Source organism: Lynx canadensis, chromosome A1, assembly GCF_007474595.2.
Source record: "Lynx canadensis isolate LIC74 chromosome A1, mLynCan4.pri.v2, whole genome shotgun sequence".
Classification (NCBI taxonomy): Eukaryota; Metazoa; Chordata; class Mammalia; order Carnivora; family Felidae; genus Lynx; species Lynx canadensis.
The window spans coordinates 118,911,032-118,927,424 of NC_044303.2; the positions used below are offsets into that span (position 1 = coordinate 118,911,032).

At 42.8% G+C, this 16,393-nt stretch overlaps 1 protein-coding gene and 1 non-coding gene across 2 annotated transcripts in view; one reads left to right on the forward strand and one right to left on the reverse strand.

The window, feature by feature from the left end:
* The window catches only part of ARHGAP26 (Rho GTPase activating protein 26), a 381,404-nt gene that overhangs the window by 318,571 nt on the left and 46,440 nt on the right, over window positions 1–16,393 (forward strand). The window lies entirely within an intron of this gene.
* LOC115526659 lies at window positions 76–180 on the reverse strand. The gene has a single exon (XR_003972712.1). It is a non-coding gene; the product is annotated as a U6 spliceosomal RNA (small nuclear RNA).

A 16,393-nucleotide genomic window follows, 5' to 3' on the forward strand; every position in this document is an offset into this window, starting at 1 on the left:
TCCAAGTTTTATTGAAAAATAATTGGCACACGTCACCATGTAAGTTTAAGGCATACAGCATGATGGTTTGATTTTTAAAATAAGAAATGTTTTACAATCTGTGTGTCATTTTTGCCCAGAGGTCATGCTAATCTTATCCTTATTATTCGAATTTTTAGTATATGTGCTGCCGAAGTGAACAGAGGAATTTTGTGAAACTTTTAAAATTTGTCACATCCTCAGTAACCAAGGATGTTAGGCCCTGTTTGAAGAATAAGACCTATAACAAGAAGGTATAGCTTTTGGTGAGTTTCAGTGAAGTCAAGTTTTCTTGAATTATTATTTCAATGGCCAAATGACTCTTGTCCAGGGCTCCAGGTCAGGTTAGAAAATGGTAACTCTTCAGGCAGGAAAGGAAATTTGTCTCAAGGAGCTAGGTAAAGTAGATGCAGTTAGATCCCTGCATCTGGCCTGATTTCAGATTTCTTACTTATTTGAGAAGCCTAACTTAAGGAAATCAGAAAGTCATTTTTTATGTTTACCCATGAAGTCCTCCACCGTCTCCTAAACCAACATTGTGAAATTTAAGTAGTTCAATTTTCTTGTGCTATATATAGTTCTCTAACCTGATTTTCATCTGTCATTCTCCATCTGCTCTCTCCCCCAATTTCCTTTAAAAGCCCCATTTTAAAGCAGAATATATAATGGAAAAACCTTAACTCTTGACCTTTATGGAGGTACACTAGAGTTATTCCATAATAATTAGCAGTTGCCCTGGTAACCTCAGACACACTGCTTAAATCACCTATATTCATCACTGCCCCCTGCCTTCTAGCCAGTAGGATCACCTGCTTCAGGCTAATGAAAAAAGGAACAATTATTTTTATAATCCTTTTCAGCTTCTTTTGTAGGAGTAGGAGCAGTGATATTGTTTGTGATTACTTGCACTCAAAAGAGATTTTGTTGTTGTTCTAGTGACTGAAAGCAGTGACATAGAGAAATCATCTTGGGTTTTGAGCAAGTTGGCAAGCTCTACTCAGTTTATTTTGTTCACTACTGTACTCCCAACCTTAGAAGACGTAAGCAGGTACAGCTTGCAGATTAGAATCTAAGAGTCGTGACACTTAGGGATGTGATGGACAATGACATTGGCAAGGCTGGTGCCATGCCACGTCAGTCATCCTTGACAAGGATGATGAAAACCCACTAACTTCAGTCCTTGGACTTGAAGAATACTGCTTGAAAGTTGGAAAACCCAAAGCTGAAGCACAAGAGAGATTTCTTATCTAAAGCAAATGTGTTGACCTCAATTCTGTCTCTGAGGAAGCCTGTATCCTCCCTTAACTTCCATCCGCCATGCCTTACAGCACAGACTTCATGATAGGAGTGCCATGGAACTCTTGGCTTCCTCTGGTGGAGAAACAGCCCCCACACCCTCACACATCCTCTTTCCCATTCTCCTCTTGATCCTTTGTGTGAAAGTGGAATTAGAGGAAATATGTCCTTAGTCATCCCATGGCAGTACTTACAATGTACAATTGTCACAGTGAAAATACACTGGCAGGAGATCAAGAATCAAGAAGTGGAGTCATGGGAATCCTCGACACACTAATCCAGTAGAGACAAGATCCACATGTTAGTGATCGACATGGCCAACATAATCATCCCAGACAGTAGTTAGACCCAGTTCTGTCCCAAGGGAAGACTGCAAGTGAATAATTACTAGTGGAAGAACACCCACCAAATGCTCTTGCTCGACCCTCTAAATTTTCTTAACTCTCACTGGAATGCAGACCTACCTTTATCTTATGTGTCCCTTTGGTTTTTTTTTTTTTTTAACGTTTATTTATTTTTGGGACAGAGAGAGACAGAGCATGAACGGGGGAGGGGCAGAGAGAGAGGGAGACACAGAATCGGAAGCAGGCTCCAGGCTCTGAGCCATCAGCCCAGAGCCCGACGCGGGGCTCGAACTCACGGACCGCGAGATCGTGACCCGGCTGAAGTCGGACGCTTAACCGACTGCGCCACCCAGGCGCCCCTTATGTGTCCCTTTGGTATACGGCACCACCAGTTGAACATGGGCTGCTGTAGCCTTCTTGTACCCTACAGCCCTCACAAATATCAGCCAGAATCAGCCAGATCTGACAGACCCTTCCCAGTCAGTTAGCAAACATATACTAAACACCTACTGTTTAAGACACTCTTCCGGGCACTAGGAAAGAGACGAGCAAATACTCTGCCCTCAGATCTCTTACAGCCCAGATGGTAGAAATCAGCTCTACATACATAGGGCAAGTTTTGCTGCCAAAATGAGACAGATTTTAAGTAGTAAGTGAGTGGCTTGGTCATTCACTTAAAAATATTTATGGTGGGATGAATTGCCTTTGCAGTTTATGTTGTGTGGGCAGGGTTTCCAATAATCTCTCTACTTCATTTTCTAGATCTACTTTGAAGTTTGTAATTTCCTTGTCTGCTTCAGTCCAGTTTAGTGAAAGTGGGGAGGGGTGGGAGGAGTGGTAGTTTTACGAACCAACTTTTTTATTCTGTTAGCCAAGAGACTGCCTATGGCTGAAAATGCCGATTGTCACTGTGCTGAGAAAAGAAAATACGGTGCAGCGTCCCAAATGTTTGTTTGTTGGCTTGTTTTTCACAGTAGTCTCTATGGATCTACATTTAAGATGCCATTTGGGGCGCCTGGGTGGCTTAGTTGGTTAAGCATCTAACTTAAGCTTAGGTCATGATCTTGAGGTTCTTGAGTTTGAGCCCCGCGACAGGTTCTGTGCTGACCACTCAGAGCTTGGAGCCTGCTTTGGATTCTGTCTTCTTCTCTTTCTGCCCTTCCTCTGTTCAATTCTCTCTCTCTCTCTCTCTCTCTCTCTCTCTCACAAAAATAAACATTAAAAAAAAATTTTTTAGTTTAAAAAGATGCCATAAGCATTTTTTTAATTTTTTTTCATGTTTTATTTATTTTTTGCGAGCGAGAGACAGAGTGTGAGTGGAGGAAGGGCAGAGAGGGAAGGAGAGACAGAATCGCAAGCAGGCTCCAGGCTCCGAGCTGTCAGCACAGAGCCCAACGCAGGGCTCGAACCCACGGACTGTGAGATCATGACCTGAGCCAGAGTCTTGACATTCAACCAACGAGCCACCCAGGCCCCCCTAAAGATGCCAAAACATTTAAAATTTGGACTATAAGAATGCTGGAGAGAGAGAAAAAATATTTAAAGGAACAAAAAGTTGGAATTCTGTCATTTGGTTGTGTTGTGTTTTGAAGCCTCCCTACCCCCAACCAGAATTTCTCATTAGGACTCTTGGACTTTTTTTCCTCCCAGATATCTAGCTTACTAATACTTATGACAAAAATATAACAATTTCTTGTATAAAGCAGTATCTTGTTCAATTGAAATTTAATTCATAACTTGAAGGATTGTTTTCTCTACTTACATGGAAAAGGAGAGTTCTTGGGAATTAGTAGTTCTTTAAATTCTGAGTCAATGAAAAATAAGTGAAGAAGTTTTGCTACCTAATTGTCATGCACCAGCCAAGTAACGGTGAAGGAGTGCAGGTTCTTTTTTTCTGGTTCTTTGTCCATAAGGAAATTCTAAATTCTCTCTTCTTCACAGACCAGTTATTAAGTTCTGCCTTTAATTTCACCATGAGTCAATTAGGTCAGATGCCCACAAGCAAGCCCTCTGGTTCATCATTACAAAGGAAGAAACTTTCCTCGTTGTATTTTTCTTTGCACACATGGCTGATTTTTCCAGGCTTTTCTTCTGCTTTTAGAAAGACCACCTTCTGGCGTTTATTCTTTTCAAGGTACACTTCACTAACCAATTCCAGTGGCAGTTCAAAGGGAGACTTAGCAAAACCTAAGTTGAGTTGAGATCTTGGATACCACTTGGTCTGCACTGGGCCTTAGAGAGCTCTGTTAGCCATTATCTGTATACCCCTGTTGAAACTCAGCCAGTTTGGCACCTTATCCCTCACTTGTGGTGTGCCTCATACAAGAAGGTCACCATATATCCCACCAAATTAGGCACACCTTGGGAAGAATGAGTTCTCTGTGTACAAAATGTTCAGTGGAAACCTAAGGTGCTCATCGAGAATATGAATATATAATCAGTACGTTGGGCCCCCAGACCCCAGGAAAGCAATGCAATTTCAGGCAGAATCCTCTTCATGCACTGCCACAGCCTTAAGCTTTGCTTTTACTCCAGATTCATCAAGAAATCAAAGAATTTGTAGTAAAAAGAAGAAAAAGAAGACACTTTGTCTGCTCAGACAACCTGACCTGAGTTTTGCTATCTATAATGATGTCCCCTGCATTTTTTTTTTCTGGAGAGGATATGACCCTTTAAAGACTGCTTACATGTGCACCACTGTGGGACTGCCTTTGCTCCATGTGGTAGCTGTGAGACTGGAACATGTGCCTCTGCAAAGCTGAGGGTACAATCAGGACTCCCTGCTTTGGTTTTGTTGAGTAGGGTACACAGGTTGAGATTTTTGGAGGCTGGGTAGAAAAGAGGGAGGAGACCCCCGTTCATGCTCTGTCTCTCTCTGTCCCAAAAATAAATAAACGTTAAAAAAAAAAAATTAAAAAAAAAAAAAAAAGAAAAGAGGGAGGAGAAATGATGGAGTTGTCAGTTGGGGAAAAACTGTGGGGGAACAGAACTATGTAAAAGAAAATCTGAGGCACCCACATGGCTCCGTCGTTAAGCATCTGACTCTTGGGTTTCAGCTCAGGTCATGATCTTGCGGCTTCATGAGTTCAAGCCCCACAACGGGCTCTGCACAGCTGCTTGGGATTCTCCCTCTCTCTGCTCCTCCACTCTTGCTGCCTCAGTTGCTCTCAAATAAATAAAAAATAAATAAAATAGAAGTAAATCTTACGGAGTTTCTCAGATGTGCTCAGAGATAGGAATCTTCTTCCAAGACCTCTCGTGAGTCTTTTTTTTTTAATTTTTTTTTATTTTTTATGTTTTTTATTATATGAAATTTATTGTCAAGTTAGTTTCCATACAACACCCAGTGCTCATCCCAAAAGATGCCCTCTTCAGTGCCCATCACCTACCCTACCCTCCCTCCCACCCCCCATCAGCCCTCAGTTTGTTCTCAGTTTTCTCTTACGCTTTGGCTTTCTCTCCCACTCTAACCTCTTTTTTTTCTTTTTTTTCCTTCCCCTCCCCCATGGGTTTCGTGAGTCTTTAGTAAAACGAACTTTGCGTTATTCAGTGTATCACAGTGTTACCTAGGCCCTGGGGCAGACTTACTTGAGTTTGTATCCCAGCCTCACTGCTTACTAGCTGTGTCGCCATGAAGAAGTTGCTTGTTGCCTCATCTATTTAACAGGAATAATAATAGTATCTACCTTGTAGGGTTGTTGTGAGGATTAAATGGAGTAGTTTACGTACTTCCATGGCTTCTAGATAGTAAATGCCCATTAAAAGTTATTTGCCATAATTGCCATGAGAGTTGTTATTTTAACAATACCTGAGGACATGAAATGTCTTTGGAGGGAGTACTGAGGTGCTTTCGGATGGGCGCAGGGTGGGAAGGCAGGCTGCCTCCAGGACTCCATCATATCCAGTTCCAAAGTGACACAACCTGACTCACGTGGACCAATCCCAGAGACGCGCCCAGCGGCGAGCACTGAAGTACTCTGAGGAGCCAGGAGAGCTCCTGCCTTCCTCCGGTCACTTCGGAGGATCATGGGAGTATGGAGCAGAAGCACAGGCCAGAGATCTGTAGAGCCACTTGGAGGAAAGCCAGGACCAAAATGAAGCTGAGCGGCTATCTTTGCACCCCATTACCAGCCTTCAGCCATCTGGTGGGTCAAGGTGCGTCTTTGCCCCCCGCCCCCCGCCATGGCTCTGCGTCCATGGTGTTGGAGTACCATGACCCCTTATAGCCCCAGTGCAGCTCTCCCCTGGATTTCATCTTGTGCTTCTACCTAATTCTCTGCTTCCCAGTACTGTTTCCTGAGAAAGAGAGAGTCTGACTGAGTTCAGCTTTGCTCTGGATGCTGTCATTGGCTGGGGGGCACCTATGGGCCAGAGACCCTGAGGCAGGTGCTTCTTTGGTTTAATCATCTATGGCCAGAGGGGCTGGGTTACACAACCTTTCAGCAGGAACTGAGCAGGAAGCAGCTTCTAAGGCTGCCACCTTCAAGGTATACCTTATTCTGGACCCAGTTATAACACACATGGCTCCTAGATTTCCCATCATCCAGTATTTTAGAATGTAACTCTTCACCTGTTCGTTTAACAAAAGTTAATCACTAATGAGGCAAGGTACAGAGAACTTAGGGGAAAAAAGACAGAGGCTATAGTAATACAGAGGCCTGGATAAAAAGCAAGCCACGTTTCATACCCAACAGCCCCTTGAGTTGACATGTGTATGACAATACAAACAGTAATTGATGTTTATAATCCTCATGTCTCAATAAAGTAAACTCCATTTGGTATAGTCTGGTTTTGAAAGGTAGGGAAAAAAATGTGCTGTATCTTAGATTTCAATGGTTATAATAAAATCATGGGTCCAAAATTATTAAATTTTTGGTAGAGTGATTGGATGGAAAACCTTGTTGTTCACTGATGTAGATTTTGTGTCATAGTTCTGGTAATAGTGTGGGGAAATGCGGGTCACAGAGGATTAGAACTAGGTTGACCATAGTATTTTCTTAGGGGTTTTTTCTTCTTCTGGAAGAAGGGTTACTACTCTTTCTTGCCCTTCAGATTGATGAACAGCCCTGTTTCCCACAAGGAGAAAGACCCGTTGCCCTGATCACAATTATGCACAGAGCAATATTAGAGAGGTGGCTTCCTGGACCCCTTTTTCCTTTCTCTGGTTCAAGGTGTTCCAGACTCCTGCAACTAAAGTATTCCTCAGTCACTCAGTGAATTTTACTGAGCGTCCTCAGGATGTAAGCACATCGTGTTAAAGATGACGTACATTGACATAGTGCCCTTAATAATGAAAGGAAAAAGAAATAGAAAATATATTCCTAAGTTATTAATATATAACATACAAACTATAGAACAACACGGAGGAATTTAGATGCTACAGGATAAAGCGCTGCTGAAATTCCCTAACCGCAAAGATGACTTTAAGCTAGGATGGTCGAGGGACGCTTTGTGATCAACTTGGCACTTGAACTGGGTCTTGAAAGGTGGGTTTGGTTTAGACCAAAGTTACCAGGAGTATGCTGGGCATGGGGAACAGTATGGAAAGACCCAGAGGCCGGAACATAAAGGGCATGTGCAAGGAGCAGCCCATAATTGACTTTGTTGAACATATGCTTTTCATCTATAATATTACAATTGTTTTGTTTCTTATGTCAGTATGATTTTTACTTCTTTGGGCACCAAAGCAGGGAAAGCCTATTAATGTTGTCTTCCCATTCCAGGATTCCATGCTAGCTGGATCCCAGTAGAACATCTTCAATCGATTTATCTTGTGTAATTGATCTGCCTGAGACGTTCCCCACTTTCATCACAGTTTTGCTTCACAGTAAATAGACCTCACCATCTGGAACTCTTCTCTATTTTTTTAGCATGGATTTTCTTCCACAAGGGCCTGTTTTCATTTCTAAGTGTCACACAAGGACCTACAACATTCTGCTTCATCCTCTTTGCTTTGAGCTTTATGTTGTAAAAAGCCTGAAAAACAGGTCTGAAAATAAGCTGTATTCTTCTTGTCTGTTACAACGCAACACTAAACACATCAGACAAATTCTGACACCTTCAGCTTTCAGCAGGAGCTGTTTACCTTGGAGTCAGGCTGTACCTCTAAGAGACTAACTCTGGGCTCAGGGAGGGCAGAACAGCTCAGAGACAGTTGTGACAGGCCAGATTCATAGTGGGCTTAATAAGGAGAGAGTATAAATAGCGATCACATAGCTTTACAGAAAATTCCTGCTTATTTTTACTCCTTAGACAGAGTTGCTATGTTTAGCCTTTAGTTACTGTGCTAAACCTGCTACAGTGAGCCTAGTGTTTATTTTCTTTTGGATTGATAACATCCATTCTCTTTCTCAAATTTTAGGTGAATTAGAGGAACTGCATCCCAGCAATGCAGCTATAGCTAACACATTGTCACAAAGCATCATGCACTGTTGAATTCACTGTCCTCGCCTTTTTTTTTTTTTTTTTTTTTTTTTTTTTTTTTTTTTTTGGAGTATCTGCATTTCTCTAAATCCAGGACCTTTCTAGACACTAACAAGAGCTATAGCTATTCCTGTCCTTCTCACATGTTTCTGGAAGCTGCGCACTAGTGTAAACTTCCCTAATATGACTTTTTTAAATGTACAGGCAGTCGTTATATTCAAGATCCTATGTGTTAGCTTGAGCAAGTTACCAGTTAGGATTCTTGGTTACAAGTAATAGAAAATTCAACCAAGCTAACTTAAGCTAACATGGAGGTTTTGGTTCATATATTTTCTTGAGAAGCATGGGAACTTGTCGTTTCAGGCATGGCTGTATCCAGGGGCTCGGATGTTGCCATGAGGTCCCAACTCTTGGCATTTCTCAGCTCAGTTTACTCTCTGTTCCTTCTCTTCTATAAGCTCTTTCTTTCTGATTGCAAGATGGTTGCCACCAGGTGGACACAGTCCCATAAACTCTAAGTACAGGAGAAAAAAAAGAATCTCTCTTCTACAAAAGTTTGAATAGTAGTCTGGGCTTACCCACTCCTGCTCCAAATTCAGTCGCCTCCCCATCCCTTAACCAGTTTCTTTGGCCAGGAGTATGTGATACTCTACTGGGCAAGGCCTGAATCATTTGTTCCCCCTTGGCTAGGGAGGGAAGATTGACATGCAGAGTTCTTGGACTGTGATCATTTAGAAGCAGGGGTGGGGGTGGGAGTTCCCAGAGGAGAGACAGCCTCAGACCACAGATGTCCACTACAGTGGGCTTTTCTTACATGGACTTAGTGAAGGATATGGTAGCTTTACACCCCTGGAGGGAAATCTCTATTGATTTTTATTATTGTTTCTATGGGTATGTTCTCTGAAAATGTCCCTTGTTTGAGTCCAAATGGTTGTTGCAAAATTTATTTTTTTTCCCAGCTGACTGACTGGCTCCTTGGAGGATAACATTGTATAGTTTTTAAAAACAAAGAAAAACTTATCTAACTACTTATCTCTGGACACAGTTGATGCATTTAAAAACATAAATTTCTCAGAAAAGATTCATCATCAGGGCCCATTACAGATCATTAGAGGACACAAAGTCCAGTGTGGTGGGGTTTGGCCTCCATTAGTTTTAATGACAGTGTTGTAAGGAGTGCATCTTAGAAAGGGATTAAGCAGAGAAAAGGGAATCTTACAGGACTGGCCCCTTGTCCTGTGACAGCCAGGAACATGCAAGAACAGTGTATCTTCTGGCTCAGCAGCCCTGGATTCTTGCTCCTCGGGCACAGGCCTCTGGGTGGTGGCATCTTCTGGGGGTCTGCCAGAAACGTCAGGGTGGCCAACAGCCAACTCATGTGCTATGTGCAAGCCTCCAACTTGTGGTGACGTTGTCCAAAACCTATAAATGTGGATAAGAACTGATTCTTCTGCCAGAATGACATTGAGCTGCTGGAAAATTACAGCTTGGTTTAATGCTCCCGTGCCTGGTTCATATTCTTGACAGCAAAATTTTGCTTTCACAGGTTGAAAATATAATCATAGGACATCAGGTCACCGTAAGATAATTGAGGATGATGGTGGTGGTGATGATAGCTAATATTCATTAAGTGCTGAAGTGCCAGGCACTTGCCTTATATTTACTTATTTAATATGATGAAACAGGAGCAGAGAGGTTACCTAACTTGCCTGAGAGTAGAGGTGGGGTTTGAACCCCGTATTCCCCTGCATCCACCCACCGTGCTCAGTTGCTGCGCTGGTGGTGGGTGGGTGATGGCCGGCTCCTCCTGTTGGGTGCGTAAGAAAAGAAACTGAAGCAGTCCCTGCACGTTCTCTAGTTCTAATCCTCCGTGCCCTAGCGTCCTCGAGTTCAGATTCTGGGTGAGTTTGGGAAGCTAAGAAGAATGTGGGAGAATAGGAACAGAGAAGGAGTATCTGAATAAAGAGACAGGGCAGGCCAAACTTGAAGAGGAAAAGGGAAGGGGGAGAGAGTTGAAGAGGGAGAGGAGAGCAGGCATTGGTTGGGATAGGCTATAGCAAAGAACAGAGAACATAGAGGATGAGGATGGGGGTCCCAAAGGAAGGAAAAAGAGTGAGATGGATGTCTAGGGACCATGTCCTCTTGCCAGGTGCTAGTCATGGCGTTTTGCGGACATTGTCTAATCTTGCCTACAACCCAGTGAGGTAATCAGCCATTATCAGCATCCCCACTTTACAGATGGGTTTCAGCGGAACAACATGACTTCCTCAAGGTCAGAGTGGTGGGAGGCAGCAGGACCTGAATTTGAACTGGGGCCAGTGTAAGCCCAGCCAAGTCTGCCATTGTCTTGAGGATGAGCCTCTTACTCCTAGCCACGGTTTGTAGCCCACACGTAAGCCCTCCATGAGGTCCTGAGATCGGGCATATACTCAGAGATGATACCGATAAAGCCCTTCCTTTGCTGGGAGGCACTTGCTGGTTTTGCCCATCACAAGGAGCAGGAAGGGAAGGGAACAGCTTTGTGGCACTCCTCCTTTCTTTCAAAGTTGCAGACTTTATAGAGCCAGCTCTTGAGACTTGATCTATGCTGACAGACATGCTCCTCTCCTTCAGCGTTTCTTAGCCCTCTAATCTCAGGGAAGCAGTGTTTCTTTATACTTGTGAGATTTCCTAATATTTGCTCATTTCTGCCATTAAAAACAGAACTAGGGGCGCCTGGGCAGCTCAGTCGGTTAAACAGCCGACTTCTCATCGTTCTTGAGTTCGAGCCCCGCGCCGGGCTGTGTGCTGACAGCTCAGAGCCTGCAGCCTGCTTCGGATCCTGTGTCTCCCTCTCTCTCTCTGCCCCTCCCCTGCTCATGCTCTGTGTCTCTCTCTCTCTCTCAAAAGTAAATAAACATTACAAAACAAAAAAGCAATTCAAAAGCTGACCATCTGGTTGTCACTTTACTTTCCTCCGAATTGCAGAGGTGGCAGCAGGGCATTTGCAACCCCAGCCCTTCTCTCGGGCATAGACAGTGTCCCAGTGTCTGTCGATTGCACTTCCGATTTGCTGTTAGATTTGCAATTGGGGAATTGAACTTGCTCTTCGCTTTTGCCCTTTCCTTTCTTTTATTGCTTGGAATCTGGGTATAATTGTCCCCCTCAGGGCAGACTTGATTTCATTACACTTATTAAAGGATGACTCTACAGCCTGGGCCCTATATCCGTCTCAGTCTGTGCGGGCACGCATCACGTACACTCTTGTGTCCTGTTGCCAGCTAAAACTGGGGCAACATTTTTAAGACTTGCAAACCTTTCCTAAGTACAAGTATTTGTTTTTTATCTCAAGTCTTTGTGTGCTGAGAAGTGTGGTTATGAGTGTGTGTGTGTGTGTGTGTGTGTGTGTGTGTGTGTGTTTAGACCACATTTGGGTGACAGTACAGGCAGATAGATTACATGTCCCAGGTGTCTGGTGACAACTGTTCTCCGAACATTGTTGATAAGCAAACAAAAATGTGAGATCCATTATTCTTTTCCAAAATACACGGTAGAAAAAAAATAGAGAAGAAAACATAGCATCAGCTTAACCAAGGCTAAGAGGAAAGGAGAGAAATTAAGCATGAACCCGCCCTGAGCTACCTGGCAGTCATAACAAAGAAGGGAAAGTTATGATGGTATGTGCAGTTTAGTGGTCGGTTCAAGGAAAGCACTGCAAGTTTTAAATATTAATGTGTCATGTATGTCTGTGTATTAACGATCTTGAATAGCACAATAGATTACATCTTCTTTGGCAGTTGTATGCAAAAAATAATTCAGGCTTTCTATATATAGCCATTTCTCCTATTGTTTCTGATTAAATGTAGAGTATAATGCTAAGCTAAAGTGTGGAAAAGTCCTTTTCCCAGGACGCCTGGGTGGCTCAGTTGATTGAGTGTCTGACTTCAGCTCAGGTCATGATCTCGTAGTCTGTGAGTTCAAGCCCCACATCGGGCTCTGTGCTAAAGGCTCAGAGCTTGGAGCCTGCTTCGGATTCTATGTCTCCCTCTCTCTCTCTCTCTGCCCCTCCCCCACTTTCTCTCTCTCTCTCTGTCTCTCAAAAATAAATAACAAAAAAAATTTTTTTAAAGAAAAGTCCTTTTCCATGTGGTACAAGGTGGAGAACAACCTAGTTAAAGTATTCCGGTGGTCCTGCCTGATGAGGAGGAGGATGCGTGGGAGGTAGGTTGCCTCGTACAGGAAGTCTCTCCTCAATGGCGTCAGCCATGCTTTGACAGGAGCTGCATGACAGGTGATTCTAAATTGCGGCTTTTAAGGTTATAAACACCTGAAGTGCAGATACCCATGTTGTTGGTTGAAAGAAGATACCAGAGGCATAGATTATGTTCTGTCAAGGAAATTAAAGAGACGGACTGGAGTCATTGTCTCCATTGGAGTTCGTTTGGATTCAGCAGCAGTTACCAGGCGCCTACAGTTGTGTTAACACAGTGCTGGGAACTTAGTGTGCGGCTCTGATGAAGACTGTGCTCTCCAGCCCTTTCCAGGTAGCATGAGGGTGCTGCAAGGGAAGTGGCCTCTGGGGACAGTGGGATTCACAGGGAGAACACTTAGAGTTGCCCCCCGGGCTACAGCTTGGAAAGGGAGTGAAAGTTACCCACATGAAGAGGGACTCGTAGGCAAATGGAACTGTGCAAGCGCAAGGAGACAAAGAGCGTGTGCACCCAGGAAGTGATGTTCTGTGGGGCCTGCAGGAAATGTGGAGGCATAGAGAGATAGGAGTCAGGAGACTGGAGGATCAGTCACCCTGAGGCCAAAACTTACAACCGACGTATTTTTAGGTGCTGCCAAGCATTTTGTTCCTCACAAAAATGGCTTTGAATTGTTTTATTAAAGATCAACTTACTCTTGAGCGCTTAGTAAGTTCAGACACTTTGCTTAGCAAGTTATGTAGGCATTATTTTACTTAATCCTCACAGTCTCATAGGCAGGTATTACTTTCCTCTTTTTACAGAGAGGAATCTGAGTCATAGGAAGGTTCAGGAACTTTTCCCAAAGCCCAGCCAGTCCAGCTCTAGAGACTTTTGATCTGCTCACTTTTTGGGAGGTTGTGTTTTTTTGTTTGTTTTGTTTTGTTTTTTTGCCAAAGCCCGTGGAAGTCCTAAATTAGAGCCTCAACAGAAATGGAGTTCTGCATCAAGCTATGTGGAAGGAAGTGGTGACCCTGACCTAGATTCCACTGAGACTTCCTTAACCTTAGGGAATTCTGGTTTGGGGGAGGCTGCCTGGATGCCCAGGCTGGCCCCACAACACAATCAATTAGATTCTTGCAAAGTTGGGTGGCTCTTCTTCCCCAGATTTAGCTGCTGCTCACAGGCAGCACCAACACTTTATCAGCTTTAGAGAGAGAGGTGTTGCCTTCCTCTGTGTAGCAGCAGGAAGGCTAACGTCCATCTTCCAAATAGTCTCTCCATATCATTTAGACATCAGTACTTTTTGGAAGAAGGAAGGCAGTAGGCAGGACAAAATGTTAATATTTATACAGTGCCTCCTTCCCCAGCGACTTATTCCAGCTCTGATATTCTGTCCCATTCAAGAAAGGCAGGAAACCACCTGTATGTTGCTTGGTAAGGATCTGGTTGAATAAGGTGTTGCACACCTCTTAAGTTATGTAGTTACTACAAAGAATTGAGAGGCCAAGTGTTCATGTACTAATGGAGCATTCTCCAGGATATATTGTTAAGGAAGATACGCAGTGTTGAGAACAGTGTGAGTAACTTGCTACTATTTCTTTTTAAAGATGGGGGATCAGTGTCTGTCTGTCTGTCTGTCTGTCTGTCTCTCTCTCTCTCTGTCTCTCTCAAGCTGATGAAGTTTTGGTGCTGCTCCATCCCTCTTGCCCTCTTTCGCGAACACATACACCTAAACTTGTTTGTTCCTACAATATCTCTGAAAGGAAATACAAGAAATCCATAACAATGGCTACTTCTGCAAAGAGAGTCAGTGGAATGAGTGACTTATTTTCCCCTTTCCACCTTTTACACTGATAGCCTTTAATACTCTTTGGAAGTTTTAGCAATTGATATAATGTCCATTCAACGGAATAGAATAATATAAAAATTAAAGAGAAAATCCTCCCTATCGCCAAAATAAGCTGAAAGGTATTCATATATTTTATTTATAGATACAAATATACACCTTTATCTCATGGTTGTGAATTATCCATCATAAGAGTATTTTAAATCTGTGGTTGATAACCAGGCAACCCTGTAGCAATACAGGATTACCTGGGATCATAAGTAATCACAGCCCTCATCCAAATACTTGCTGATAGGGGCGCCTGGGTGGCTCAGTCGGTTAAGCGGCCGACTTTGGCTCAGGTCATGATCTCACGGTCCATGGGTTCGAGCCCCGCATCGGGCTCTGTGCTGACAGCTCAGAGCCTGGAGCCTGTTTCAGATTCTGTGTCTCCCTCTCTCTGACCCTCCCCCGTTCATGCTCTGTCTCTCTCTGTCTCAAAAATAAATGTTAAAAAAATTTTTTTTAAATAAATAAAAGGACCAAAATTAAAAAACAAAAAACAAAAAACAAATACTTGCTGATATGTTACATCTGAGTCTCTAAATAAGTGAGCAATAAAGTCCTATATTGAACTCCTAAACCTCATACCTGTCGGAGACTGATAAGTTCACACGGGTAGGTTCTTTGATATGTGTCCAAGTCCGTTATCAGAGATAAGGAAGCTTAAGTGTAAACCTGTGACTTAACTGCGTTTCAGATTTGATAGGGAGCTAGCTACAGGAAGGAATGCAGAGAACTTATGTGCTCAGAATACATCTGTTGATCCAACTCTTTAAAAGTTTTTCCTTTCCTCTGTAAAAGGAGCCCAAAAGTTCTGTGTCTTGTTTAAGGCTGCTGAGGTGACATAAGAGCTAATTCTTCACTTTTTGGTGCTTCGCAGGTAACTAAGTGGTAGTGTTATTTTAACCAGTAAAAAAATCAAGCATCTAGGCTTGTACTTGCAGCTGGCAGAATTTACAAACAGTAAATGAGCAAAAGGATTGATAAATATCATGGATGGCAACTCATGGGAAGCCTAAGCAAAATGCGTAAGGGTAACCTGAAGGCTCGGGACTGTGGTACTCTGGTGACTGAAGGAAAACGTGTTTGATGTCATCTTGTCATGAAGAAAAAATGTCTGCCTTACCTCACCTTAACATGATATTTTTCTTTTTGCAAGTAGATTTTTTCAGATACTCTAGAAAAAAACATTATCGTACCAAATTTCTGTGTTCACTGGAAAAAAAAAATTATACCTTACCTTTTATGAAGGATAATGTATACAAAAATGTAGAAGATTCTTTTTTTTTCATTTTTTCTTAATGTTTTTATTTATTTTTGAGACAGAGAGAGACAGAGCATGAACAGGGGAGGGACAGAGAGAGGGGGAGACACAGAATCCGAAGCAGGCTCCAGGCTCTGAGCTGTCAGCACAGAGCCCGACGTGGGGCTTGAACTCACAGACTGCGAGATTGTGACCTGAGCCGAAGTTGGACGCTTAACCGACTGAGCCACCCAGGCGCCCCAGAAGATTCTTGATAAACACCTGATCCAGAAGATTTAGGCTGCTGAATATACTTGGTGTGGAGAAGAGGGAGCTTTTTGTATTTTTACAAAAAACAGGCTTGAGTTTATTTTATTCTTTTTTTTAGGCTTGAGAGAGAATTGGCATAAGGAATTTTGTTTTTAACCAACTTTGCCTTTTCTGCTTTTATTTTTTAAGTTCCTCCTCTGAAATACAGCATGTGAAATGAGATGGAATCATCTTCGTGAGAGGTATATCTTTTCCTGTAAGCCAAAGATTGGCCAAGCATTGTCCCTTAAGGAAGACGAAGTCACGTTGCCTGTGTAATAAGGAATCTGTTGCTCAGTAGACATAGAATAAGAAATCACTGAGTCTAGTTTCGTATTTATGAACAGAAGCTCCCGTTTTAGGTGGTGGAAATTAATCCCATGGGACTTTACTCTGAAATTAAGTTTCACGTGGGAAATTACCTATAGGCCTGTCAGGGAAACCCTTCAGGCAAGGTAGTGACTTCAAATACCGTAACACGGATATCTCCGAGATTCTTTTTTTTCTTTTTTCTTTCTTTCTTTTTTTTGTCTTTCCTCCAATTCACAAGAAGGATCCCCTCCATTCACATTGAAGTAGAAGGTCTTTTACCACTGTATATAAAGAGCGAGTCTAAAAATGAGAAATTAATTTGGCTTAGCCCTAGGGTAGCTTGGAGAATGCTTTTGAAGGTTAATGTTAAAAAGCACTTGGAAGGACAGTT